At 41.6% G+C, this 26,518-nt stretch overlaps 1 protein-coding gene across 3 annotated transcripts in view; it reads left to right on the top strand.

Moving 5' to 3' along the window:
- The first annotated feature begins 5,026 nt into the window (after window positions 1–5,026).
- The window catches only part of COA1 (cytochrome c oxidase assembly factor 1), a 47,354-nt gene continuing 25,862 nt past the window's right edge, over window positions 5,027–26,518 (top strand). For 2 of the 3 annotated variants that reach the window (XM_019718854.3, XM_074340516.2), the window contains exon 1: window positions 5,027–5,182. The gene's annotated coding sequence lies outside the window, so the exon portion shown is untranslated. Of the gene's footprint in view, window positions 5,183–18,033; window positions 18,087–26,518 lie in introns of all 3 variants that reach the window. The other variant, XM_074340517.2, reaches the window with a different exon arrangement.

Below are 26,518 nucleotides of genomic sequence, written 5' to 3'. Positions count from 1 at the left end.
AGGAGCTAATTGATCCGGCGTCCATTTTCATGAATAATGTATTAAATACGTCTACACAAAAATCTCATAAGTTTTCCCTTAGTTGATTTATTCTGTGAAATATCAAGCTTGGTGTAAGGCATTGCAAGCTTCATCTCTTTCTTTGGAAATTTAAGAATTCATTCATCAATATTGGGTCAATGAAAATTACTCAATGTATACCTCTAAATACTATTAGTTTATAATACTTCTTTGTAAAAGAGCTATTCTGGGGATTTAAAATTTAATGATAGGCCCCTGTGATAATGTGCTCATTTAGCCAGCGGACTCCAAAGTGATGGAATCAATGTATGGCAACCTAATTGTTGCATGGGAAAGAAACAATAGACCTTCTATTCACATGTCTATCTCATCTTTTTAAAATTCTACTTTTGGGGACAGTTTTATAGTATTCATACTATATATAAATACCATACACAGTCATGTATTTAATCTAATTATTTTTTTTCCAGAAAGGGATGTGTGATCAACAGTTTGAAGAACACTGCTTTAGACTAAACTGGAATAGTCTGGTTATGAAACACATCAAATTTAAGTAACCTACCAATTGTGAGACTCATTGCTTCGAGGAGGAAAGATATTTGGTCTTCAAGATTGACAATGTAAAAGTAAATGATAATAGGCTTAGGTCAAGATGGTGAAGTGGGAAAATGCTGTGATTACTCCCTCTAACAACAACATCAAAATTGTAACTAAACTACAAAACAATCATCATTGGGAATCACCTGAAATCTAGCTGAAGTAAAGCCCTACAACTAAGTACACACAGAAGAAGCCACTTCGAGACTGGTAGGAGGAGCAGAGGCTTGGAACAAGCTGGTCCCACACCCACGTGTGACCATTAAAAATCAGGAGGTATACCTTAACTGCAGAGTTTGGAGGTCCCCCCTCCAGAGAAGCGAGGGGTACCAGCTCCATACCAGGCTCCTAGCCGAGGGTCTAGTGCTAGGGAGAGAAGTCCCCATTACTTCTGGTTGTGAAAACCAGTGGAGATTGTGGCTGAATGAGATGGTGGGTAACTAGTCTTACAGGCACTCCTTTTAAAGGGCCCGCACATGGACTTAATTGCTGATGGACTCACTTGCCTTGAGGCCATTGCTAGGGCAGCAGCTCGAAAGGCAGCAGGGACATACAAGGAAGAATGGAGTTGTCTGGCTTCAGAGCAAGGGCTGGAGGGGCAGTCTCTCCTGGACGGAGGAGCTAGCAGAAGGCATTGTTGCTTTGTTGAGCCCTCCCCTCTATGGGTGTGTGCAAAGGCAGGCAGCCACCATATCTGAGTCTCCATCACTTGGCTAACACTATTCATCTGCCCTGCCATCATGATTCCCTGAGACCCTACCAAACCCAACTTTTGGGCAAAACCAAGCCACTTCCAGTGGTTTTCCATACAAATGTCCCATCTTGGCATGCTGCAGGCTTTCCTAAAATCTCTCAAAGATTCACAAAACCCAATCAAGCAGCATCTGGCTTTGACATGTCCTATACCTCTGGCCGATCAGCCCTAAGCCCGGCAGTAGCAACAGTGGCCTTGGTTTGCAGCTTGGCCTCTTAAGGCACCTCCAAGCCCAGTGCAGGCAGCAACCATCTGTGGCTGCTGTGACAAATTGGTCTGCAGCAGGTCCCCTTCCAGGAGACCATGGGGCTGGCACAACTGGTATCCAGCTTCAGACCTATCCAGAGCATCACCTCACCACCTCCAAGGATGACACACCCAAGGTACCAGAGTCCTGGTAAAGTGAATCCTGCTCCATAAAGTCAGCCCCTGTACCAAAGCTCCTCCACTGTAGACACGGCCAGTCCTCACAACCAATCAGCCTGAGGGTCAATCGTTCCTAATGATGTGAAAACAGCAACCAAGGCTCAGCTCCAATAGGAGAGCACATACAACCCATACAAGGAACACACCTGGAGCACCTGGCTCTGGTGACCAGGGAGACTGCGCCATTGGGAACCACAGGAAACCTCCTACATAAGGCCACTCTACTAAGACTGGGAAGCATAGAAGCCCTACCTAATACATAGAAACAAACACAGGGAGGCAGCCAAAATGGAGAGACAAAGAAACATGTCCCAAATAAAAGAAGAGACAAAAGCTCCAGAAAAAGAACTAAACAAAATGGAGACAAGCAATCTACCAAATACAGAGTTCAAAACACTGATTATAAGGATGCTCAGTGACACAGGAAACATAAAAATGGAGACAGAAAACATAAAAACCAGTCAGAAATAAAGAATACAATAACTGAAATGAAGACTACACTAGAGGGAATCAACAGTAGATAAGATAAAGCAGAGGATTAAATCAATGACTTAGAAGATAAGGTAGCAAAATACACCCAAACACAACAGAAAAAAAAAAAAAGAGGAGAGTTTAAGGGGCCTCTGGGAGAATATCAAGCATACCAATATTCACATCATAGGGGTACAAGAAGGAGAAGAGAGAGAGCAAGGGATTGAGAACCTATTTAAAGAAATAATGATGGAAAACTTCTCTAACCTGGTGAAGGAAATAGACATACAAGCCCTGGAAGCACAGCGAATCCCACACAATATGAACAAAAAGAGGCCCACACCAAAACACATTTAATTAGAATGACAAAGGTTAAAGACAAAAGAAAATAATCTTAAAAGCGCAAGAGAAAAGTAGTCAGGTATCCATAGGGGAGCTCCCATATGACTGTCAGCTGATTTTTTAACAGAATCTTTGCAGGCCAGAAAGGACTGGCACAAAACATTCCAAGTGATGAAAAGCAAGGACCTACAAACAAGATTACCCAGCAGAGCTCTCATTTAGAATGGAAGGACAAAGAGCTTAGTTTCCCAGACAACAAAAAGTGAAAACATTTCATTACCACCAAAGCAGTATTATAAGAAATGTTAAAGGCGTTTCTTTAAAAAGAAAAGGTAAAAAAATATGAATAAAATGGCAATAACTACATACCTATCAATAATTGCTTAAATATAATTGGATTAAATGCTCCTATCAACAGGTAGGGTGGCTGAACGGATAAGTAAACAAGACCCTTACATATGTTGCCTACAAGAGACTCACTTCAGAGTCCAGAGTGCTAACCATTACACAATGGAATACAAGAGACTCACTTCAGATTGAAAGACACACGCACTGAAAGTAAAGGGATGGGAAAAAGTATTTAATGAAAATGGAAACAAAAATTAAAAAAAAAAAAAAAGAAAAATCTGGGGTAGCAATACTTATATTGGATAAAATAGACTTTAAAACAAAGGCTATAACAAGAGACAAAGAAGGACCAAGAGACAAAGAAATACCTACTTCTGGGTATTTATTTGAAAAAACCCAAAACACTATTCGAGGTAATGTGTGCATCCATGTTCATTGCAGCATTGTTTACAATGGCCAAGATGTGAAGGCAGCCTGGGTGTTCATAGATGGAATAATGGATAAAGAGTAGGTGGTACATTCATACAAAGAATATTGCTCAGCCATGGAAGGGAATGGGTTCTTGTCATCTGTGGTGTCATGGATGAACCTGGAGTGTACTGTGCTGAGTGGAGTATGTCAGACAGAGAAAAACATATGCCATATGATTTTGCTTATATGTGGACTCTAAAGAACAAAATAAACAAACAAATCAGAAACAAACTCATAGATATAGAGAACATTTTGATGGTTGCCAGATGGGATGGGGTTTGAGGGTGGGTAAAAAAGGGGAAGGATTAAGAAGTACAAATTGGTTGTTACACAGTAGTCATAGGCATGTAACATATAGCATAAGGAATACAGTCAATAATATTGTAATAACTATGTATGGTGTAAGATGGCTACTAGATTAATCGAGGTAATAGATCAGAGGGGATTTAGGGGAAGGGTGAAAAGGGTGAAGGGATTAAGAAGTACAAATTGGTAGTTACAAAATAGTCATATGGATGTAAAGCAAAACATAGGGAATATAGTCAATAATATGATAATTACTATGTATAGTGCCAGGTGGGTGCTAGACTAGTCAGGGAGATCACTTCTTAAATATAAATGTCTTAACTAGTATGCTGTACAGCCAAAATTAATACAATGTCAACTGTACAGCATGTCAACTGTAATTGAAAATTTTAAAAAGGGGTGAAAAAGGTGAGGAGGAATAAGAGGTTCAAATTTCCAGGTGTAAAACAAACAGGCCATGGGTATGTAATGTACAGCATGGGGAACATACAGTAATCAATAATATTGTGATAGCATGGTACAGTGTCACATCGTTCTGGACTTATGGTGATCACTTCTTTAGGTATATAAATGTTGAATAACTGGTGTACATCTGAAACTAATATAATATTGTATGTTAGCTATATTTTAATAAAAATCTTTTTAAAAATGTAAATGATAATACTGATGAGGATGAGCATGGAATGATCAAGCTGAAAATAATAACAGCTAATATTTACTGGGCACTTATGAAGTGCCAGGCACTATTCTAAGTACTTTACATACTCAAATCTATTATACTGTTATTACCCATTTTACTACTAAACTCCAAGCGAACAGAGATCAATTTTTTTCTTACCCCTGCATTCCCTGGAGCACCATAGGCAGTTAATACGTAAATATTTGGTAAATAAAAGAAAATTTAGTGTTGCTAAATTTTCAGCGGAAAGGAACAAGATGGACTTCAGTGCCATAGTGGGTATCAGATGGCTCGTGATTTCACCTCCTCTGGGGTTGGCCAAGGGCGAGGTCCCTGGGAGGGGCAATATAAGCCAGTGGTTTAAATGTCCTAAGGAGGTCCTGCTGGACCAAACGCATATTGTGGGCTACCGGGTTCCAGAAAACAAAAAACAGAGATTTGAGGAGACGAATCCCTTCCGGCGCGCGTCCCAGCGTCTAGGAAGTTGAAGCTCGGTTGCCAAGGCGATCTCAGCCTGGGATCAGCCTCCCAGTCACAGCGAATGCACTTTGGACAAGCCAAGTCCGCGTCCCGACGCTCTAGCCTCCAGAGGAGGAGACACCGGAAGTCTCCACTGCTCCTCCGGGGCGTGCCCGCCCGCGGCCTTTTCCCGCCCACTCCCCACTTCCAGCAGGGATCCTCACGCGTGCTGTGGTCTGGTACGGCTGTGACTGACGGGTTAGATTTCCCCGGAAGGAAGAGTCTGGGTATCTCCTATGCTCAGAAAGGTTTGTTCAAGCGGTCCGGGTGGCTGCGTTTGCGTGAGAGTGTGCTGCTGCAAGGGAAGTCCCTCAAGGGTCACCTCCGGGAGATTCGCGCCGCCACCGGGTCGCACCCTCCCTCCACGGTGTAGTTGGAGCATAGGCGGCCGCGGTGGGCTCCGCGCTTTGGGATTCTACTAGATGCTTTTACAACCCGGAGTTTTGAGGCTGTGTGTAGCTAACCTTGGCCTTGTCCTGCAATCCTGGCTAAGCGTTCCCAAGAGCACATTTGTGAAGCAGTTCTTCTTGAGGGTCCTCTAGAAGAGGTGGAATTGGGCACTTTGTTGTTTGTCCTTAGTTACTTCACTGGGATAAGGACCCTGCCCAGATGATTGTAGAATTTTCTGGTGCAGTGGTCATAATTTTTGTCCAGAACGCACTTGAGCTCCTTATAGGGGCTGACTGTAGAAGTGATTTTCAGCGGAGCAGACGGTACCTGTGTGTGAGCGCGCGCGCGCGCTTGCTGTTATTTTAAAAATTTAAACATTTAAAAAATCTAAGAAGGTTCTTAAATTTTGATTCTTGCTACTCCTTATATCTTCTGCTAACTCCTCCCCATTCTCACCTGAGCTGTATCGCTCTACTTCAAGGTATTCTATTGGTCTACTTCATCTTCGGATAGAAGTAGTAACTCTACTTAAACTTTTTTTTTTAATTAAAGTTTACTGGGGTGACAATTGTTAGTAAAGTTACATAGATATCAGGTGTACAATTCTGTAACACATTATTTGTATCTCACATTGTGTGTTCACCACCCAGGGTCAGTTCTCTTTTCATCACCATATATTAGACCCCTTTACAGTCTTCTGGAGCCCCACTGCCCGCTTCCCCCTTACCCTCTGGTAACCAACCCCAAAACTATTGTCTATGTCTATGAGTTTTTGTTCTTTCAGTTGTCTGTCTTGTTCTTTTCTTGTTTTCGGTTTATATACCACATATCAGTGAAATCATATGGTCCTCGACTTTTTCTGTCTGACTTACTTCACTTAGTGTTATAATATCAAGATCCATCCATGTTGTCACAAATGGTCCTATTTCATCTTTTCCTAATAGTATTCCATTGTGTATATATACCACAAATTCTTTATCCATTCACGTATCAAAGGACATTTTTGTTGTTTCAATGTCTTGGCCACCTTACATAAAGCTGCAATGAACATTGGAGCACACTTGTCTTTATGGATAAATGTTTTCAGATTTTTGGGTAGATACCCAGGAGAGGGATTGCTGGGTCATATGGTAATTCTATTTGCAATTTTTTGAGGAACCTCAACACTGCCTTCCATAGAACCTGCACCAGTCTGCATTCCCACCAACAGTGTATGAGGGTTCCTTTTTCTCCACAGCCTCTCCAACACTTTTTACTATTTGTCTTGTTGATGATAGCCATTCTGACTGGGGTGAGGTGATATCTCATTGTGGTTTTGATTTGCATTTCTCTGATGATTAGTGATGCTGAGCATTTTTTGGTAAGTCTATTTGCTATTTGTATGCCGTCTTTGGAGAAATGTCTCTTCAGGTCGTCTGCCCATTTTTCAATTGGGTTTTTGTTGTTGTTGAGTTGTATGACTTCTTTTTATAATTTTGGATATTAGCTCCTTATTGGACTCACTGTTTGCAAAAACGTCTCCGATTCAGTTGGTTGCCTCTTTATTTTGTCTATGGTTTCTTTTGCTGTGCAGAAACTTTTAAGTTTGATATAGTCACATTCATTTATTTTAGCTTTACTTTCCTTGCCTTTGGAGTCAAATTCATAAAATGCTCTTTGAACCCAAGATCCATAAGTTTAGTGCCTATGTTTTCTTCTATGCAGTTTATTGTTTCAGTTCTTATGCTTAAGTCTTTGATCCATTTTGAATTAATTTTGGTGCATGGTGACAGATAGCAGTCCAGTCTCATTCTTTTGCACGTGGCTTTCCAATTCTGCCAGCACCATTTATTGAAGAGGCTGTCTTTCCTCCATTGTATGTTTTCAGCTTCTTTGTCAAAAATTATCTGTCCATATTTATGTGATTTTATTTCTGGGTTCTTATTTCTATTCCATTGGTCTATGTATCTGTTTTTCTGCCAATAATACCATGCTGTTTTGATTATTGTTGCCCTGTAGTACAAGCTAAAGTCAGGGAGTATGATACCTCCAGCATTGTTCTTTTTTCTTAGGATTGCTTTTGATATTCGGGGTCTTTTGTGGTTCCAAACAAATTTGATGATTTTTTTGTTCTATTTCTTTAAAAATGTGATTGGGATTTTGACCGGGATTGCATTAAGTCTGTGTATTGCTTTGGGTAATACGGCCATTTTAACTATGTTGATTCTTCCAATTCATGAGAGCGGATGTCTTTCCATTTCTTTGTGTCTTCTTCAAGTTCTTTTAAAAATGTCTTACAGTGTTCAGCATATATAGATCTTTCACATTCTTGGTTAAGTTTATTCCTATGTATTTTATTCTTTTTGTTGCAATTGCAAAAGGAATTGCTTTTTTTAAATTTCTTTTTCTGAGATTTCATTGTTAGTATATAGGAATGCAATGGACTTTTGTACGTTGATTTTGTAGCCAGCAACTTTATTTTATTTATTTGTTTCTAATAGTTTTTTGGTGGAGTCTTTAGGGTTTTCTATATATAGCATCACGTCATCTGCAAAGAGTGACAGTTTAACTTCTTTCTTCCCAATTCGGATGCCTTTTATTTCTTTGTCTTGCCTGATTGCTCAGGCGAGGACTTCCAACACTATGTTGAAAAGCAGAGGTGATAGGGGACAGCCCTATCGTGTTCCTGAACATAAAGCAAAGGGCTTCAGATTTTCACTGTTAATTATGATATTAGCTGAGGGTTTGTCATACATGGCCTTTATTATGTTAAGGTATTTTCCTTCTATACCTATTTTATTAAGTGTTTTAATCAGAAATGGATGTTGTATCTTCTCAAACGCTTTTTCTGCATCAATTGATATAGTCATATGATTTTTATCTTTTATTTTGTTTATGTGATTTATCACATTGATGGATTTGCATATGATGAACCATCCTTGTGCCCCCGGATGAACACCACCTGGTTGTGATGAATAATTTTTTAATGTAGTGTTGCATTCGATTTGTTAGAATTTTGTTTAGGATTGTTGCATGTGTATTCATCAGAGATACGGGTCTGTAGTTTTCTTTTTTGTGTTATCCTTACCAGGTTTTGGTATCAGGGTAATTTGGGCCTCATAAAATGAGTTAGAGAGTATTGTCTCTTCTTCAGTTTTTCTGGAAGAGTTTGAGCAGGACAGGTATCAGAACCTTTTGAAGGTTTGGTAGAATTTGCCAGTGAAGCCATCTGGTCCCTGACTTTTGCTTTTGGGAAGACTGAAAAGCAATGACGGATTCAATTTCCTTACTGGTGATCGGTCTATTTAGATTTTCCAATTCTTCATGATTCAGCCTAAGAAGGCTGTATGTTTCTAAGAACTTGTCCATTTCTTTTAGGTTATTGAATTTGGTGGCATATAGTCCTTCATAGTATTCTTGGATGATCCTTTCTATTTCTGTGGCATCCATGATAACCCCCCTCTTTGATTTCTGATTTTGTTTATTACTCTTTTCTCTTTTTATCTTAGGAGGTCTAGCCAAGGGTTTGTCAATTTTATAATCTTTTCAAAAAACCAGCTCTCTGTCACATTAATTTTTTCTATTGTCTTTTTGTTCTCTATTTCATTTAATTCTGCTCTGATTCTTATTATTTTCTTTCTTCTGCTGAACTTGGGTTTCATTTGTTCTTCTTTTTCTAGTTCTTTAAGGTGTAACTTGAGGTTATTTATCTGGTATTTTTTTTGTTTCTTGAGACAGACCTGTAATGATTTAAATTTCCCACTTAAAACTGCTTTCACTGCATCCCCCAAATTTTGGTAAGATGAATTTTCATTCTCATTTGTTTCTATGTATCTTTTGATCTCTCCTCTAATTTCTTTTTTGACCCAGTCGTTCTTTAAAAGTATGTTGTTTAATCTCCGTGTATTTGTGTTTTTTCCTGCTTTCTTTTTGCAGTTGAATCCAATTTCAAAGCCTTGTGATCAGAGAATATGCTTGGTATGATTTCAATCTTCTTAAATGTGCTGAGGTTAGTTTTATGCCCCAAATATGTTCTATCCTTGAGAATGTTGCACGTACACTAGAAAAAAAAAAAGTGTAGTCTGATGTTGTAGGATGAAGTGATGTATAAATGTCAATTATGTTCATTTCATCTAATGTGTCATTTAGAGCTACTATTTATTTATTTTCTGTTTGGATGATCTAGCCATAGCTCTCAATATGTATTTAGGTGGCCTACTATAATTGTGTTTTAGTCAATTTCTCCCTTTAGTTCTGTTAGTACTTGCTTTGTAAATTTTGGTGCTCCCTGAATGGGGGCATAAATATTGATGACTGTTATGTCTTCTTGTTGTATCGACCCCTTTACCATTATGAAAGATCCATCTTTGTCTCTTGTTACCTTTTTTATCTTGAAGTCTGTTTCATCTGGTATCAGTATGGCTATACCTAATTTTCTCGGGATTCCATTTGCTTGGAGTGTCAATTTCCACCCTTTCACTTTGAGTCTATCTATCTCCTTGTAGCTGAGATGTGTCTCTTAGAGGCAGCATAAGGTTGAGTTTAGTTTTTTGATCTAGTCTGCTACTCTGTGCCTTTTTACTGGTGAGTTCAGTCCATTTACATTTAGGGTGATTATTGATATGTGAGGATTTCCTATCATTCTATCTTTAGTTTTCTGGTGAGATTGTGTCTGCATTGTTTCTTTGCCTTTTTGTTGTTGTCTATTATTTCTGTGTGGTGGTATTCTATGATTTTTTCCTCTGTTTCTTCTTTTACTGTGTCCTATATTTCCGTTCTGGAGTTTTTTTGAGTGCATGCCATTAAGTTTATGTAAAAGACAGTTTGATGTTTAGAATGTTCCATTTTCTTCAGCATGCTTACTTTCTCCATTCCTATATTCTGGTTCAGGCCTTTACTCTCCCCCTTTTATGTTTTGGTTGCCACAAATTATCCCTATGGATGGTGGTCGAATAGCCTCCTTTAGTATTTCTTGTTGTGCAGGTCATGTGTTAGAAAATTCCGTCAGCTTCTGTATTTCTGTAAAGGTCTTTATTCCTCCTTCATATCTAAAGGATATCTTTGTTGGATATATTATTCTTGACTCATAATTTCTCTCTTTCAATAGTTTCAGTATTTGGTTCCACTCCTTCCTGACTTGTAGCGTTTCTGCTGAGAAATCCGATGATAATCTAATGGGCTTTCCTTTGTAGGTTACCGTCTTCTTTTCCCTGGCTGCCTTGAGGATTCTTTGTTGTTGATTTTTGACATCTTCAATACAGTGTGCATTGGGGAAGGCCTGTTGGGGTTGAGGTAATTAGGTGTTCTATTTGCTTCTTGGATTCAAGGATCCAGTTCTTTCCACAAGTTTGGGAAGTTCTCATCGACTATTTGTTTGAATATACTCTGTTCCCTTCTTCCTTTCTACTCCTTCTGGTATGCCCGTTATTCTTATATTGTGCTTTCTGATGGAGTCAGAAAGTTCTTGTAGAGTTTTTCCATTTCTTTTAAGTCTCAAGTCTCTTTCTTCCATCCGTGTCATTTCCAGTTTTCTGTCTTTGATGTCACTGATTCTTTCCTCCATCTGGTCAACTCTACTACCTAAGCTGGCTATTTCATTCTTCATTTCTTCTATTGAGCTCTTAATCTCCAGAAATTCTATTTGGTTTCTTTTAAAATTTCAATATCTTTGGTAAAATGTTCAATTTTGTTCTTTTATTGTGCTTCTGAGTTCATTTAACTGCCTATCTGTGTTTTCTTGCATCTCGTTGAGTTTTTTCAGAACTGCAATCTTGAATTCGCTGTCATTTAAGTCACATGTTTCCATGTTTTTAAGATCATTTTCTGGAGACTTCATTTTCTTCCAGAGCTATCTTGCTGCCTTGGTTATTCATGGCCATTAATGATTTATTATTTCTCTTCCTAGACATCTACAAGAGTGGGTTCTGGAATAGGTTGATAGAAAGAGGTCTTTCTTTTGTTTTCCAGTAGGTGTTGGTGGAATGTTTTATTTTCTCTCAACTGTAGCCTTTTTTTCTCTTTCACACTGTAGTGTTATGTTTCTCTGCACTATTCTGGCTTCTCTCACAATGAGGGGATTCCATGTAAGGCTGGCTTTTCCTCTGTGAACTGTTCGCCTGGGTCATAGCGTGCCACCTCCATGTGGGGATGTGGAGAGCTTTTGAAGTTCCAAAGCTCTTCCTGCACCAGATTCAGAGCCTGTGTGCTCAGCAGCTCTGTTTACTCCTGCAGGGATCCGCCCAGATAGGTGAGGACAGGAGTGGCGTGGGTTGTGAAAGGTGGACCAGAGCAATGGCAGCGACCACCAGCACATCCAGTCCTGCTTCCACAGCTCCCTCCCCTTTGCTGGAACTAGTTGGGCTGCGAGTCCATGTCTGCAGACCACAGTTCTCAGAACTGCAAATATTCTGTCCTTTTGATCTGACACGCTACTGTTCCGCTTCTGGCCCTGGGAGGGTAGGGAGAGGGCAGCTTGGCTCAGTGCCTAAGGCTTCCGTTCTCTGTTGGGCACTGAGGGCTTAAACCACCGCTTTCAGCCTTCTTCCCTCAGTCTTTGCTCCGAGGTCTCTGCTGTGAGTGTTGGTTTCAGCCGTGTTATACGTTGTCTCCTTAGCCCTGTGGGCCATAAGCGGAGCCCTAGCAGTCCGAGTTCTTCCCTCTCCCGCAGCCGCGGTAGTTCCAGGATGCAGCGAGCTCGGAGCACTGAGTTAGGTCTGTGTCCTGGGCCCATGCGGCCCCATATCCGCACTCCTCCCCTCTCTCCTTCCCCACTCACGCAGTGATTTCAGTAGTGAGCCTTTTAGTCTTGCCTGTCTGCTGTGCAGGGAGTCTTTTGTGGAGTTATAGTTGTTCAGTTTGTTGTAAATTCCAGGGGAGATTTCCATAGGCTCACCTTATGCTGCTATTTCTATGATGTCACTCTACTTAAACTTTGTACATTTAAAACCCATTCTGTGTAACTCCTCTGCTCAAAATCTTACTGGACTTCCCATTGATTCAGGATAATACAAATTCTTTAGCCTGGCTTAAGATTTTGAAGGTCTTGATTCTTGTGTGCTTTCATGGAAAAACATACACACACACTGTATATTCCCTCCATGCCAACCTGCAGTAATTTCGTCATTTTGGATATGACAATTTTATAATGGTTTAACTGTGTTTTGAAATTTAGTTTTCTATTCAATCAGAATTTGTTAAATACCTAATATTGCCAAGCACTGTTTTAGGAGCTGGGGGTATAATGGGACAAAATACAATGTATAGTCCTCCAAAAAAAATAAGCTTATTTGAGATACAGTTCACATACCATAGAATTAACAAACGTGTATGTTGATATTTAGTACAGTCACAAAGTCGTACAGCCATCACCACTGTTAACCTAAAAATAAATGGCCTTTCAAAGTGAGAGGCAACAAACATTTATTTGCAGTCAAAGAACAGGTATTCCCAAAGCATTGATTCAGGTAAAAGCCCAAATAATTCTCCAAATAGGAGATAAAAACAAGGGGTATTTATGAGAAAGGGAAAGGGAAGAATAACATCTCAATGAAAAAATGGCATTTCAATTGGTGCAGGTAAGTTAACATATTGATGCTAATTCTAAACAATGTTTTTAATTTTCAGTACAGTAGTTATAATACCTTTCTTGTTATCTTTGCAAATAGTTTTTTGGGGCTCAGTTGCTTCTGGCCCACTCCAATGATTATTTTGCTCTGTTTTAACATTCTAAGCTTTGAGACATAAAATGTGCAAGGCAGTTCCTCTGGGATGGCAGCTCTGGCCACATTATAACTTGGCTGACCATTTTATATTCCCCATCAGCAGTGTATGAAGGTTCTGAGTTCTCCACATCTTCACCAATACTTGTCACTATCTTTTTCCTTTCTTCTTTTTTTTTTTTTAATGCTAGCCATCCTAGTGGATGTGAAGTGTGTCTCACTGTGGTTTTGGTTTGCATTTTCCTGATGGCTAGTGATGCGGAATATCTTTTCATGTACTTATTGACCATTTGTGTATCTTCTTTGGAGAAATGTCTATTCATATCCTTTGTCCATTTTTTAGTAAGGTTATTTGTGTTTTCATCATTGAGTTGTAAGAGTTCTTTCAACTTCTAGATACTTATGTGTACTTCAACTTCTGTATATATTCTAGATACAAGTCTCTTATCAGATATATGACAGTCTTATAGATAGATTATGCCGTTGTTCCTTTAAATGAAAAGCACATGAGGTTAATATTTACTCTCCCTGGAGTCCATGTTATAGGTCTGTGGGGAGTAATTCAGAGAATAAGTTGAACAACAACTGCAATGTGTGGAAAAAGGCCCAGGAAAAAATGTTGTGAAGAATGTGTGAGCAGCATTTTGAGATATGAAAAATGAAGCAAGGGAAAACAGTTTATATAATTTGTCCATTCCTTATTGAGTTTCGTGTCTTTCTCTATTGAGTTGTAAGAGTTCTTTGTGTAGAGATGTTAACTCATTGACTGTTAAGATGTGGCAGATATTTTCAGCCTATTTGCCTAGTAAATTTGTTTTATACCTTTTACTATACTGATGTTTTACTTTTTCTTTTTGTAGTCAGGCGTGTTAGTTTTTTCATTCAAAGGGCTTCTGGGTGGTAGTTTGGGATACTGCTGTTAAATTATATGAGTTAGAGAAACTGACATAGTAGTTCCCTGGTTAGTGTGACATTTGAGTTCCTGGTACTATATTTAAGTTTATAGTGTTCATTATTTCAGACACTGGTGCCTCCTTAACTCCCTACCTTGAAAAATATGCTATAATTTGCTTCAGCTTTGTTGGTTCATTTAATTTTCTATTTCTAACAGAAATTACCCCCCCCCCTTTTTTTCATGTTTAATATACTGCATTAGATTTGTGAAAGCCATATTGGACAGTTGGTCATCAAATAGTGGTATTTGTTTCACGCTAGCAGAAGTTTACTTGAAGGTTTAATGTGTGCAGAGCTTGAATGTAACTGCTGGTTCTATTTTGATTGGAACAGGCTGGGAGTAGTAGTTTCATAAAACCCTATTAACATTGTCTTGGTATTTGTTTTTCTCATTTCATGGGTTTAAAGGTATTGGTAATTCAAGTACTTTTAAGGTCTCTGAACATTTTGAGAAACTGAGGGAATCTATATTACCATAGCTCTTCAGAAAAATTTGCATCTCTTTATTTTACATACAATGTTCCAGGTTTTATTATCTCTCTGTGGCGTGATTTGTTAGGAGCTTGCTTCACTGTTTGTTTCAATTGTGGTCAAATATGCATAACATGAAGTTTAGTATTTTAACCATTTTTAAGTGTACAATTCAGTGACATTAAGTACATTCACGTTGTTGTGCAACTATCCCCACCATTCTCTCTAGAACTTTTATCTTCCCAAACTAAAACTCTGTACCCATTAAATAATAACTCCCCACCCTCTTCAACCCCTGGCAACCACCACTCTACTTTTTGTCTCAATGAGTTTGATTATTCAAGGTGTCGTATATAAATGGAATCGTACAATATTTGTCATTTTGTGTCTGGTTTATTTTACTTAGCGTAATGTATTTAAGGTTTATTCATGTTGTGGCATATTGCAGGATAGCCTTCCTTTTTAAGGCTGAATAACATTTCATTGTATGTCACAGTTTTTCATTCATTAGTTGATAGACATTTGGGGTATTTCCATCTTTTGGCAATTGTGAATGGTGCTGCTGTGTACACTGGTACACAGAAAACTGTTTGAATACTTTTGGATATATACCCAGAAGTGAAATTGCTGGATCAGTGTCATTCTGTTTAATTTTTTGAGGAACTGTCCATATGTTTCAGTATTTTTTGTTATTCACATGAAATAAGAGATTATCAACAACTATGTAATTTAGGCATGTATTAGCACATTTACCTAAAAGTAAAAATTCTAAGAGCCATCTTCTATTTGAAGCGATGGAGATGTTTTTGTATTGGGACTTGGAGATCTTTGAGTTTTAAAATTATTAGAATTCAGACTAAATAAAGAGTTTACCTGAATAGCTTCCCAAATCCTAAACTTCTTTACAATCCAGCTCTTGGGGGTTTTGTTTATTTGTTTTTTCTTAATTCTGTCTATGTTGTCACTCTTTATGGGTAAAAATTACCCATCATGGCAAACTCCAAAACATCTGATTTTGCAAATTTGTGTAGTTCCGAAGATCTAGATTGTTCTTTTATCATACTCACTTACTCTGGTGTGCTATGAATACTGCTGCTTCTGACAGGCAAGTTTACCTCCCCCAGTGCGAAGATATCCATGTCATTAATTAATGAAGAATCGGAAATGACCAACATTAGTCTTTTTTTTTTTATTACTGTACTATTCTTTTTTTCAACTATTCCCCTGTTGTTCGAACTGTAAGTTGTTGTGGATACTGGGATCCCTCTCAATGACTGTGGTCTCCCTGTGATCAATAGGGAAATGTAGAAAAACAGACAACAGTATGGCACAGTCAAACCTTAGAAAATTAACATCTCCTATTGCACACCACACCCTCCCTACTCCCTTCCTCCTCAAATTGCAACATCTGTATAAACTCCTTATTTAATATTCCCTTATCATGGTTACAGTACATAGACCATAGTAAACAGTAAGCATATTATCAGTAGAGGTGGGAAGAACAAGTGTGTTAGTGAAACTTTTGCTCAGTTTGGGTCCATTCGTTACCTGGGCTCTCACTTGGTCATCTATGGCACTTATAGCATTTGGCATCTACAAACATACTGGAAAGGTCCCCAGATGGATTTGGATGCTGCAAACTCTTGGAACTTTAACGTAACTTAGATTTATATGCAACTTTCCCAGCATCCAGCAAATACCAAGATTACACAGATGCTAAGCACCCAGCTCGGCCTGTTTATGCTTCAGATTTTTGAGAGAGGCAAAACACAATAAAATAAAAATGCCTTTTGTAAGACTTCTTTTTAGATTACCAGGACCAAAGATAAATAGTAATTCCGAGTTTTTGGTAGTAGAGTATTACCTTTCGTCAGGCCTATGTTAAGGGCAACATGATTAGCTTCTAGTGTACATCAGTGGCCTTCAGAAACACTTCCAGGTCCATATTTAAATATTTCAACATGCTTATATCAGACTAGGACCTTTCTAATTTTGTCTGGGCCTTAGGCCTTTGGGCAAAAAGTGACAAAACTATTGAATTTGTGTGAATACTTTTGCATTCTAAGGTTTTATGATTTTTCCCTCTTTCTGTAAATATATGACACTTTTTATCCTTTTATTCTGTATCTTTTTAAAAGAATTATCATACAGTAAAATTGACTATTTTGCCTTTGGTTTACAGTTCTGTGAATTTTAACACATGCATAGATTTCTGTGACCACCACTGTAATCAGGATACACCTCATCTAAAATAAAAAACTTTCATGCTGTTTTTTCATGGTCACACCTTTCCTTCACCCAAGTAACCCAAACCAAAAAGTAAATATCATTTTGTGCTTTTTGTTATGGGAATCAGTGCAGTTGGATTCATGTTTGTTCTGTTTACTAATGGTTTTATCCAAGTGTGATGCACTAGAAAGGACAAAATCAACATAATCCCTTTCATTTCCTTTCAGAAACTCAAACTTTCTCAAAAACTTGATTAGGAATAAAAAAACTTTTTCAAGTGATGTTTTCCAACAGGTGGCAGTATTGTGCTATAACAGGACATATTAATAAAGATTGTGATGCTTCTTGTCAGCTGGAAAATAACTGCTTTAAGTTTTCACTTCAGAAAAATAGGACAGTCAATTAAGAATTAACCTTTAACTCTTGAATTTATTTTCTTGGATCCATTCCAAAATCTATCTTGTAGTGTTTCTAACAAAAGAAGCTGTGGATAAAATACCCTTAATACTTATGTATTTCTTTTCAAATGGTTTTAAATGTTTTTAGAGTTATGAGTTAACTCTTTACTTAAGGTTAACCTTTGTGGCAAGAATAACTCCAGTGTTAAGGATGAATCTGTGAGACTTCAGATAGTTTATATTCCAGACTTTTCTATCCCATTTAGGAACCCCATCTATAACATCTCTCATTATTTGTGGCATTCATTTCTTCAGCAGATGCAGATTTTGACTGTCAGCATCCTGAGTTTGAAGCTTTTCTGGAGCTGTTCAGTGGGAAATGAGGAAGTGGAGCTTTTGAGACATTCATACTTAGATAACTCATAAGTTTTCAAACCTAGCTCACCCAAAAAGGGGTTCCCTTTTTCCTTAGACTTCTAGCAACTTATATCTGGCAGTATATTCTTCCCTGGGGACTGGAACCACCATTTATTCAGATGCTTATGCAAGATGTCTGGGACCATCTTTAAGACCTCTCAACATTCTCTATATTCTACTTCTCAGGAAGAGTTTCTCAAATGTCATTTCATCTCTCCCTCTATCATCCTAGTCCAAACTACCATTATCTCTCACCTGGATACTGCTTCCCAATTGATTAACCAAAAAGTGTTAGTACTCTATTGTTCGTACAAAAGCTATTTTAAAAATAAAAATCGGACCACGTATTGACAAGATCTTGAAACTGGTACCATTACACTTAGAATAAACCTGAAATATTTAACTTAACCCATCACATTCCTCCCTTCCCCCAACCCTGTGACATGGCCTCTCTGCTTTCTGCTAAAGCCTTATATCATGCCACTTTTCCCTTCTTCACTGTGCTCGATCCTGTCTGGTGTCCTCTTTTTTCCTTGATTGCAGGAGCTGAGGAGACTAGATGCAGGAAGACCTGTTTTTAAGCCAACATATTTTAGGTAAGGAAAAGATGCTTAGTAATATATTAAAGTTTGTGGCTCATAAGAACATTTTCATAGCAATTAAGAACTAATCACTTTATCACTTTTCAATTCTTCAAAACTTCTATAGGTAAATGCACTTCTGAGTGCAGAGTCTGTGTAGAAAAAGTTATATTCCAACTGACAAAATGAAATTTAGGACCAGGTAGTCATTACCTATAATATTCCTTTATGTTTGGTAGCTTTTACTTAGTGTGCCTAAAATGACTTTTTTTTGTAATTTCATCCTTCTAGCAATTTAATTATGCATTAACTTTCTTTTTAATGTGTGTTGGCCTTACCTCAGAAGCCAGGTGGACTACACATCTATGCAGCATCTCTACAAAGTGATAATTGTGCAGCCTATTCTTGAGTTTCTTGTTTCCTATGGCAGTTCATTCCTTTGTAGAATAGTTATGTCAGCTAAGAAATTCTTATACCAAAATCTCTAGCCTGCAGTTTTCTCATACTGTTTCTAGTTTTCCTTGGAGGCATAGAGAACAAGCCTAACTTCTCTTCCCTCATTAGCCCTTTAACTATTGAAGTAGCTGTTGCAGCTCCAGTAATGTTCTTTTCGCTAAACATCTTCAGCTTCTTCCACTCTTCTTAGTTGTGTTGTTTACGCGGGCACTTTCTACTGATTATCCTTTAGTTCAGTGTTTGAAAGTTTGGTTTGGGAACCATGGGCATCTGAATTACTTAAGATACTTGCCATACCAATTCTTGTGGGATTAAAATGGTAGATTGACTCTTCTAATTTGCTCCCTATTGAGACCCCACTTAAGCTACAGTAAAAACCCAGAAAGACAAGAACATCAGAAAAGGAGTGTCGTGCGGGGTGTCCGGCGGGGTCTCTGCTCCCGCTCCCCACACTAGAACGCAGGATACGGTGAGGCCAAAAAGGAACACCCATGGAGCCATAGGTAGGGGAGTCATACCACTACGGTCTCACTGGAGGCTGGGTTCACTGGACGTGCGACCTGCTATCCGTTTTGTCTGCAACCCACCGACGACTCTCTTTCACTCTCCTCCACTCTCCTCGGCTCTCCTTCGTAGCCGCAGCAGTTATATTAGCGGCTAATTGGCTAACTGGCTACAGCTGACGGCCAATCAGCCCCAGCTGATGGCCATCTACTACCCAAGCCAGCACCCCTCCACGTGAGGCCGAGAGCCTGTAAACTACTTTCTGGGGCTCTGCCCCCACAAGGAGGCAATAGTGATACAATTTAGAAAATTGTCTAGCCCCAGAATGAGTGGAAATTAACTTCATTGCCCCATACTTATGGCCATCCTAAACTGGCAGGAAGGAAAAACTGAAACCAATCATATTTACCTTGTGTATCCTCAGAAAGGTAAAAAAAACTGGCAATGCTAGGTGTCATGCAGGGTGCCATGCGGGGGTCTCAGCTCCCACTCCCCACATAAGAACACAGGATATGGTGAGGCCAAAAAGGAACACCCACGGAGCTATAGATAGGGGAGTCATACCACTATATTCTCGCTGGTGGCCAGGCGAGACACAGGGAGCAAACATCTGCCAGTACCCCAACAAGGGGTCTTCCTGTACTGCAGTCTCTCTGGCGGCTGGGCGAGACACACAAAGTAGGATCCACACGATCCACAATCCGCCGTTCGCTTTTCTGCCTGCCAACGAGCCAACCAACTAACGCAGTCACGGCAGTTACATCAGCAGACAATTGGCCAACCAGCTACAGCCAATGGCCAATCACCACCCGAGCCAGCACTCCTCCCACCCAAGGCCGAGAGCCTGGAAACTGTTATCTGGGACTCTGTCTCCACAGTAGGTATCTCTGAAAATTGGGACACAGGGAGATAAAATGAGGAAGATTGGGTGAATATTGCTGAGAAGTAGTAACTCGCCTTGTCGATGCTGTTCACCTGGGGACAAATTCTGGAGATTTAAAGCAGATAATCTCTGGATAAAGTAGCATTTCCATATGGGAAGGCATTCTTTACATTTTTCAGGAAATTTGTATGTTTATCTGAATCCCACATCCTGAGGAAAGTCATTAAAAAGTCAAAAACAACAACAACAACAACAAAAAAACACCCAGAAAAAAAGAAGCTTTTCCTGAGAATTAAAACTCAACAATCAGTATCTTTGGATACTATTTGCTCTAAGAGCTCCACTGACAGCCAGTGGAGAGCAAGAGCAAGCCATGGGGACACAGTGAGTACAAAGTAAAGGTGTACATTTCTGGGAACTGAGATTGAAGCATCTCAGAGGAAATCATGATCTAAGTAGGCAATCTTATGTGCAGCTGTTACTATTTTAAAGATAGGTTTTTATGTTTTCCCTGCTGTTAACAGTGAATTATTATAAATAAAATAAGCATTAAGAAAATTTATATGCATAGTATATTTCATATAGCTCCTATGAGTAGTGTTCTAAGATGTAAGTTTGGGAGTAAAATAAATCTGTAAATTGGTAATTACAACATGCTATTCTTTTGTAGTACTGTTAACTTTGCTATGAGGTCTCAAGTTATGTATGTAAATACTACCCTATAATGTTTGCTGGTGTTTTCAAGTTCAGAATATTCATCATTATAGACTACAGTTTTTCATAAATAATTTACAGAGGAACTGCAAAGAGAAGAAGGTATAAATGTTTTTGTGGACTACTCCCACATGAAATGAGAATTTAATCTAAAATCTGAATTAGTAAAAGCAATATTGATTTCAAAGGCAAAACCAAAATCAGAGTAAGCAGACAAAATACATTATCATTAAGAAAAGTAAAGGAGTTTATGTGAGGCAACATGTAATCTAACTGTGGGGACAGAGTCCCAGAGAGCTGTTTCCAGGCTCTCGGCCTCACGTGGAAAGGTGCTGGCTCAGGTAGTAGATGGCTGTCAGCTGTGGTTAATTGGCCGTCAGCTATAACCAGTTAGCCAATTAGCCCCTGATATGGCTGCACTGGTTGGGGAGTTGAGTCGAGGTGGTTGGTTGGCAGGCAGAGAAGCGGACAGCAGGTTGCAGATCGTGTGAATCCAGCCTCCAGGGAGACTATAGTGGTATGACTCCCCTACCTATGGCTCCGTGGGTGTTCCTTTTTGGCCTCACCATATCCTGCGTTCTTGTGTGGGGAGCGGGAGCAGAGACCCCGCAGGCTGCCGTGCACGACAAATGGCACAGCGAGCAGGGTCTCCTGCACGACAAATGGCACAGCGAGCAGGGTCTCCCGCACGACAATGCGCTTCATGAAATGGCCCAGGTGCCAGACCAGGTGTTGCGGTTGGAAGGGCTGGAGCTAGGGTCCGCCTGTTAGAAGAGGGGCCCCACAGTGGAGAGACTCTGAGGTAGAGGTGGAGGAAGCGAGTAGAGACAATGTAGCTCCCATCCCCCAAGCCCGGCCAATCTTGAAGCAAAGGGTAAAACGTGAGCAACCTTTGGGCCCCGGGGGCATTGCTGCCGGCAACCCAGCTGTGACTGAGTTCACAACCTATACCATTTACACTCCTACTGATTTGCAGGAGCTGGGGAGACAGTACCGACAGCGCCCTGGAGAGCCAGTCTCGGCTTGGCTATTAGGTTTATGGGATGAGGGAGCAGACAACATTCATTGCTCCCCAGGCGAGACGGAAAAGCTAGCCTTCGTGACAGTGCATCCATCCCTATGACAAAGGTTGCAGAACTGCCATAGGTTGGCCCAAAACCAGGGCAATCACACTCTAATGGAGTGGCTCACTGCTGCGGTATGCACCATATGGGGACAGGCTGGCGAGCTGCCAGACACTGAGTCAATGGCAGTCATATTTGGAACTTACTCAAATCATCCATGAAATGGGTATGAGACGTGCTATTTTCAACCCTAATATGCCGGGGCCGGATGACGAGCTTTTTACAGCCAGCATGAGAGATCTGGTTTTGGATACTGTACCTGTGAGTGCTTTTGGATCCTTGGTTGCCATTTTTACGCCCTATTTGGGGCGACAGATCCATGAAATTACAATTGCCATGGCTACCCTAGGGGATGTAGAAAACCGGAGGCAAAGGAAGTTAAGACAGGAGGTCCAACCAGTGGAGACCTGGAAGCCCAATCAAAAGTAAAGGGGCGAGGTCGCGGGCCTCAGAGAGTAACACGCGCACAGATGTGGCGTGATCTCATGGCAGCAGGGGTTGATCGGGAGAAAATAGACCGACAACGCAATGCACGCCTGCTGGAACTTTGGAAACAGTTGCATCCGGAACAGCAATTCTGGAGAAGCCTAAAGGAGAAGTCTGGGAAAGCGCGACCCGTGTCCCTCCAGGACTTCATGCTGCTGCTTGAGGCCGACTCCTTTCAGCTTGATTAGGGGTGGGGCCAAGGTACTCAGTCAGAGGGGACGAGCTGGGACTGGAGGCCCTACGTGGAACTATCCATACACTAGTCCCCTTCTAATGTACAGAGGGTTTTGGCTTTAGTTGACACTGGCACAGACTGCAGTCTCATTTATGGGAATCCAGAACTGTTTCCCGGACAAGCAATCTATATTGATGGCTACAGGGGAAAGGCTGTGACTGTAAAAGCTGTTTGCTTACCACTGGGTATAGGAAGGCTTCCTCCTCGTATCTACAAGGTTTATGTCTCCCCCGTTCCGGAGTATATTCTAGGGGTGGACGTGGTACATGGCCTCAGCTTACAGATGTCGTTAAGAGAGTTCCGTCTTCTGATCCGGGTGGTGAAAGCGGTGACACGCGGGCATGCTCACCAACCTCCTCAAGTGTTGCCACAGCCCTGACGTGTGGTTACAGTGCGACAGTACCTCCTGCCAGGAGGGCAGGAGGAGATTGGTCGTACAATATTGGAATTGGAGAAGGCACATATTGTGAGGCGAACGCACAGTCCCTTTAACTCCCCAGTATGGCCTGTCAAGAAGCCAGATGGGACTTGGCAAATGACAGTGGACTATAGGGAGTTAAATAAGGTGACGCCACCTTTGCACGCGGCAGTACCTTCAATACACGATTTGATGGATTGTCTGACTGTCCGCCTGGGAACATACCACTATGTAGTGGACTTGGCCAAGGCTTTTTTCTCCATTGACATTGCACCCGAGTGTCAAGAGCAGTTTGCTTTTACTTGGGATGGGCGGCAGTGGACTTTGCAAGTCCTTCCGCAAGGATATTTGCACAGTCCCACTATATGCCACGGGCTCGTGGCCCAGGATTTGGCACAGTGGGATGACCTGTCCTCTGTGGCCTTATTTCATTATGTCGATGATATTTTATTAACATCTGATTCTCTTTCAGATTTAGAGCAAGCAGCTCCTTCTCTTCTCCACCACCTGAAGTCATGTGGCTGCGTGGTGAATGAGGAAAAGGTCCAATACCCTTGCTTATCTGTCAAGTTTTTGGGTGTTGTGTGGTCGGGTAAAACAAAGGTCATACCTGAGGTGATTATTGATAAAATACAAGCCTTTCTCCGGCTGACCAAGGTCTCCCAACTGCAGACGTATTTGGGTCTGCTAGGATATTGGCGGGCGTTTGTACCCCATTTAGCACAAATAGCAAGGCTCTTGTATAACACGATAAAAAAAGGGGCCTCATGGGATTGGACAGAGGCTATAGAGCAAGACTTTGTTGCCACAAAATGGGCAGTGCAGCGGGCACAGGCTCTGCAAGTAGTGGACCCTGGCCGCCCGTGTGAACTTGATGTTCACGTAACCCAAGAGGGGTACGGTTGGGGCCTCTGGCAACGGCAGGAGCGTCTCCAGTTGCCAGTGGGATTTTGGTCCTAATTGTGGAAAGGAGCGGAGGTCTGCTACTCTCTAATAGAGAAGCAGCTGGCTGCTGTGTATGCAGCCCTAGTGGCCACAGAAGCCATCACAGGAACGGCACGAGTGTTGGTTCGAACAACCTATCCCGTCCAGGGGTGGGTCCGTATGTGGACCCAGGGACCCAAAATGGGGGTGGCATAGACCACCACCCTCGGCAAGTGGGGTGCTTACTTGGAGCAATGTAACACCCTTAGTTCAAACCCTTTGAGCACAGAGCTACAACAGGTCCTGGGGCCTGTGGAGCTTGTAGCCCAGGCTGAGCCAAGCGCTCTGCCTAGAGGGGAGGACTTGGAACCCTTGCCCTACAAAGAAGGACAGCACCCAGTACCTGAGGATGCCTGGTTTACCGATGGTTCTAGCCAAGGAGCTGCAGCCGTTTGGACGGCTATCGGTGTGCAGCCCAAAACAGACACCATTTGGTTTGATACTAGGACGGGCCAGAGTAGCCAGTGGGCTGAATTACGGGCTGTGTGGATGGTAATGAGCCACGAGCCTGGGCACCTAGTTATTTGCACTGATAGCTGGGTGGTGTTCCGGGGCCTAACGTTGTGGCTCCCTACGTGGAAACACCAAAAGTGGTTGGTAGGAGACTGTCCACTGTGGGGTCAAGTCATGTGGCAGGACCTCTGGGACCTAGGGCAGAGAAAGGAGGTGACCCTAATGCATGTCACAGGTCACCCCCCCCTTAGTGTCCCCAGGTAATGATGAAGCAGATGCCCTAGCACGGGTCCAATGGTTAGAACGGGCTCCTGCCACTGATGTGGCCCACTGGTTGCATAGGAAATTGCAGCACGCTGGAAGCTGAACCATGTGGCAGGTGAGCAGACGCTGGGGTCTGCCTTTGAAAGGGCAGGAGATAGTAGATGCCTGCTATGATTGTGCCATCTGTGCCCAGGACAGCCCCCAAAGGCGGAGGCTCCCCTGGGAGACACAGCAGATTACGCGAGGGAGGGTGCCCCTCACTCTCTGGTAAGTGGATTACATTGGACCTCTGCCTAAGGCCCGCAATGATATGTATGTGTGGACACAGCAGTGGACACTGCTATGGGGTTGATGTTTGCTTGGCTGTGTCCAGCTGCGGATCAGTAGCATACAGTGGTCGCTTTTACACGGCTGCACGCTCTCTATGGGCACCCCCAAGTCATTGAAAGTGATAGGGGTACCCATTTTACAGGGCAAGAAGTGCAACGCTGGGCTGCCGGGATGGCCATACAATGGTTGTTTCATACCCCGTATAACCCACAAGCAGCTGACATGATTGAACGCTACAACAGCCTTTTGAAGTTGTGTCAAAGCACCCTCCCACAATGTGTGACTGGGCCTCGCATCTATGGGACATCTTGTGACTCCTGAATGAGAGACCACGGAAGGGAGGACCCGCACCAGTAAATCTCTGCTACATCGAACAGCCGCTCCCATTCAGTTACAAGTTACCACAAGTGAGACTCTGTTAAAGCCAGGCTATAGCAGAAAGGGAAACATTTCGCTGCCAGCACCCACATGCTTGAAAGCAGGGGAACGGCAGCAGTGGACTTGGCCCTGGCAGGTCAAAAGCTCCCACTGTCGGTGGTTGTGCCTGATATCCCCAGGGGGGGCTGGTTTGACTCATGATTTGCAAGTGATGCCAGAGGTGGTGGGTAAATGGCCACCGCAAGTGACTGTAGTATACGGAGGTCCCGATACCAGGATGATTTTGCGGGGAACCTGTGTGCTCTCACTATGGCCTATTATGGGGTCTCCTGCTCTGTTACATGTTGAAACTATGCAAGGGATCCCAAGTACTGCCATAAAGGTCTGGTACCACAAATCGGGAAAGGTGCCAGTGGCAGCGACCCTCCTTTCCCAGGACAAAAAGCTAGCACGTATCCTCCCAGATGGAAGGGATTTGCCATTGTTGGTTCCTAAGACTACTGTTTCTTGCTGTTCGTAGGTGCCTCTAGGCTAATATGACACAGGGACCCTAGTGGAAGATGCTTGTCACGTAAATTGTGAGGCGTGACCCTGTAGGGGTGGAGTGTGGGGACAGATTCCCAGAGAGCAGTTTTCAGGCTCTTGGCCTCACATGGAAGGTGCTGGCTCGGGTTGTAGTTGGCCATCAGCTGTAACCAGTTAGCCAATTATCCCGATATAACTGCTGCGGCTGCAGCTGGTTGGGGAGTCGAGTTGAGTCGGTTGGTTGGCGGGCAAAGAAGCAGAGAGCAAGTTGCGGATCGTGTGGATCCAGCCTCCAGTGAGAATATAGTGGTATGACTCCCCTACCTATGGCTCTGTGGGTGTTCCTTTTTGGCCTCGCCATGTCCTGCGTTCTTATGTGGGGAGCAGGACTAGAGGCCCCGCAGGCCACCTCGTTCGACAAATGGCGCAGCGAGCAGGGTCTCCCACAGGACACTAACATTCAACTTGAAGATACTTTTTGTTATATTCTAAATTTAACCAGTGTCATCATAAATTAATTAAATTTTTCTACATCTGGAATATTTGTCATGAAAGACTATTGAACAGGGCAAGAAATACATGGCATATTTTAAATTTTTGTTTTAAGAAAGATAGCATCTAAATATTTATAGTTTTATCTTTTAATTTGACAAGCAGTAGTCTCTTCTGATCCTTTGTATTTGTGTGCTGTCA

This window comes from Rhinolophus sinicus, chromosome 4 (assembly GCF_057876585.1).
Source record: "Rhinolophus sinicus isolate RSI-liver-muscle chromosome 4, RSI-T2T, whole genome shotgun sequence".
Classification (NCBI taxonomy): domain Eukaryota; kingdom Metazoa; phylum Chordata; class Mammalia; order Chiroptera; family Rhinolophidae; genus Rhinolophus; species Rhinolophus sinicus.
Note: the sequence above shows the minus strand (reverse complement) of the source record. Positions and strands in the feature narration are given on the sequence as shown.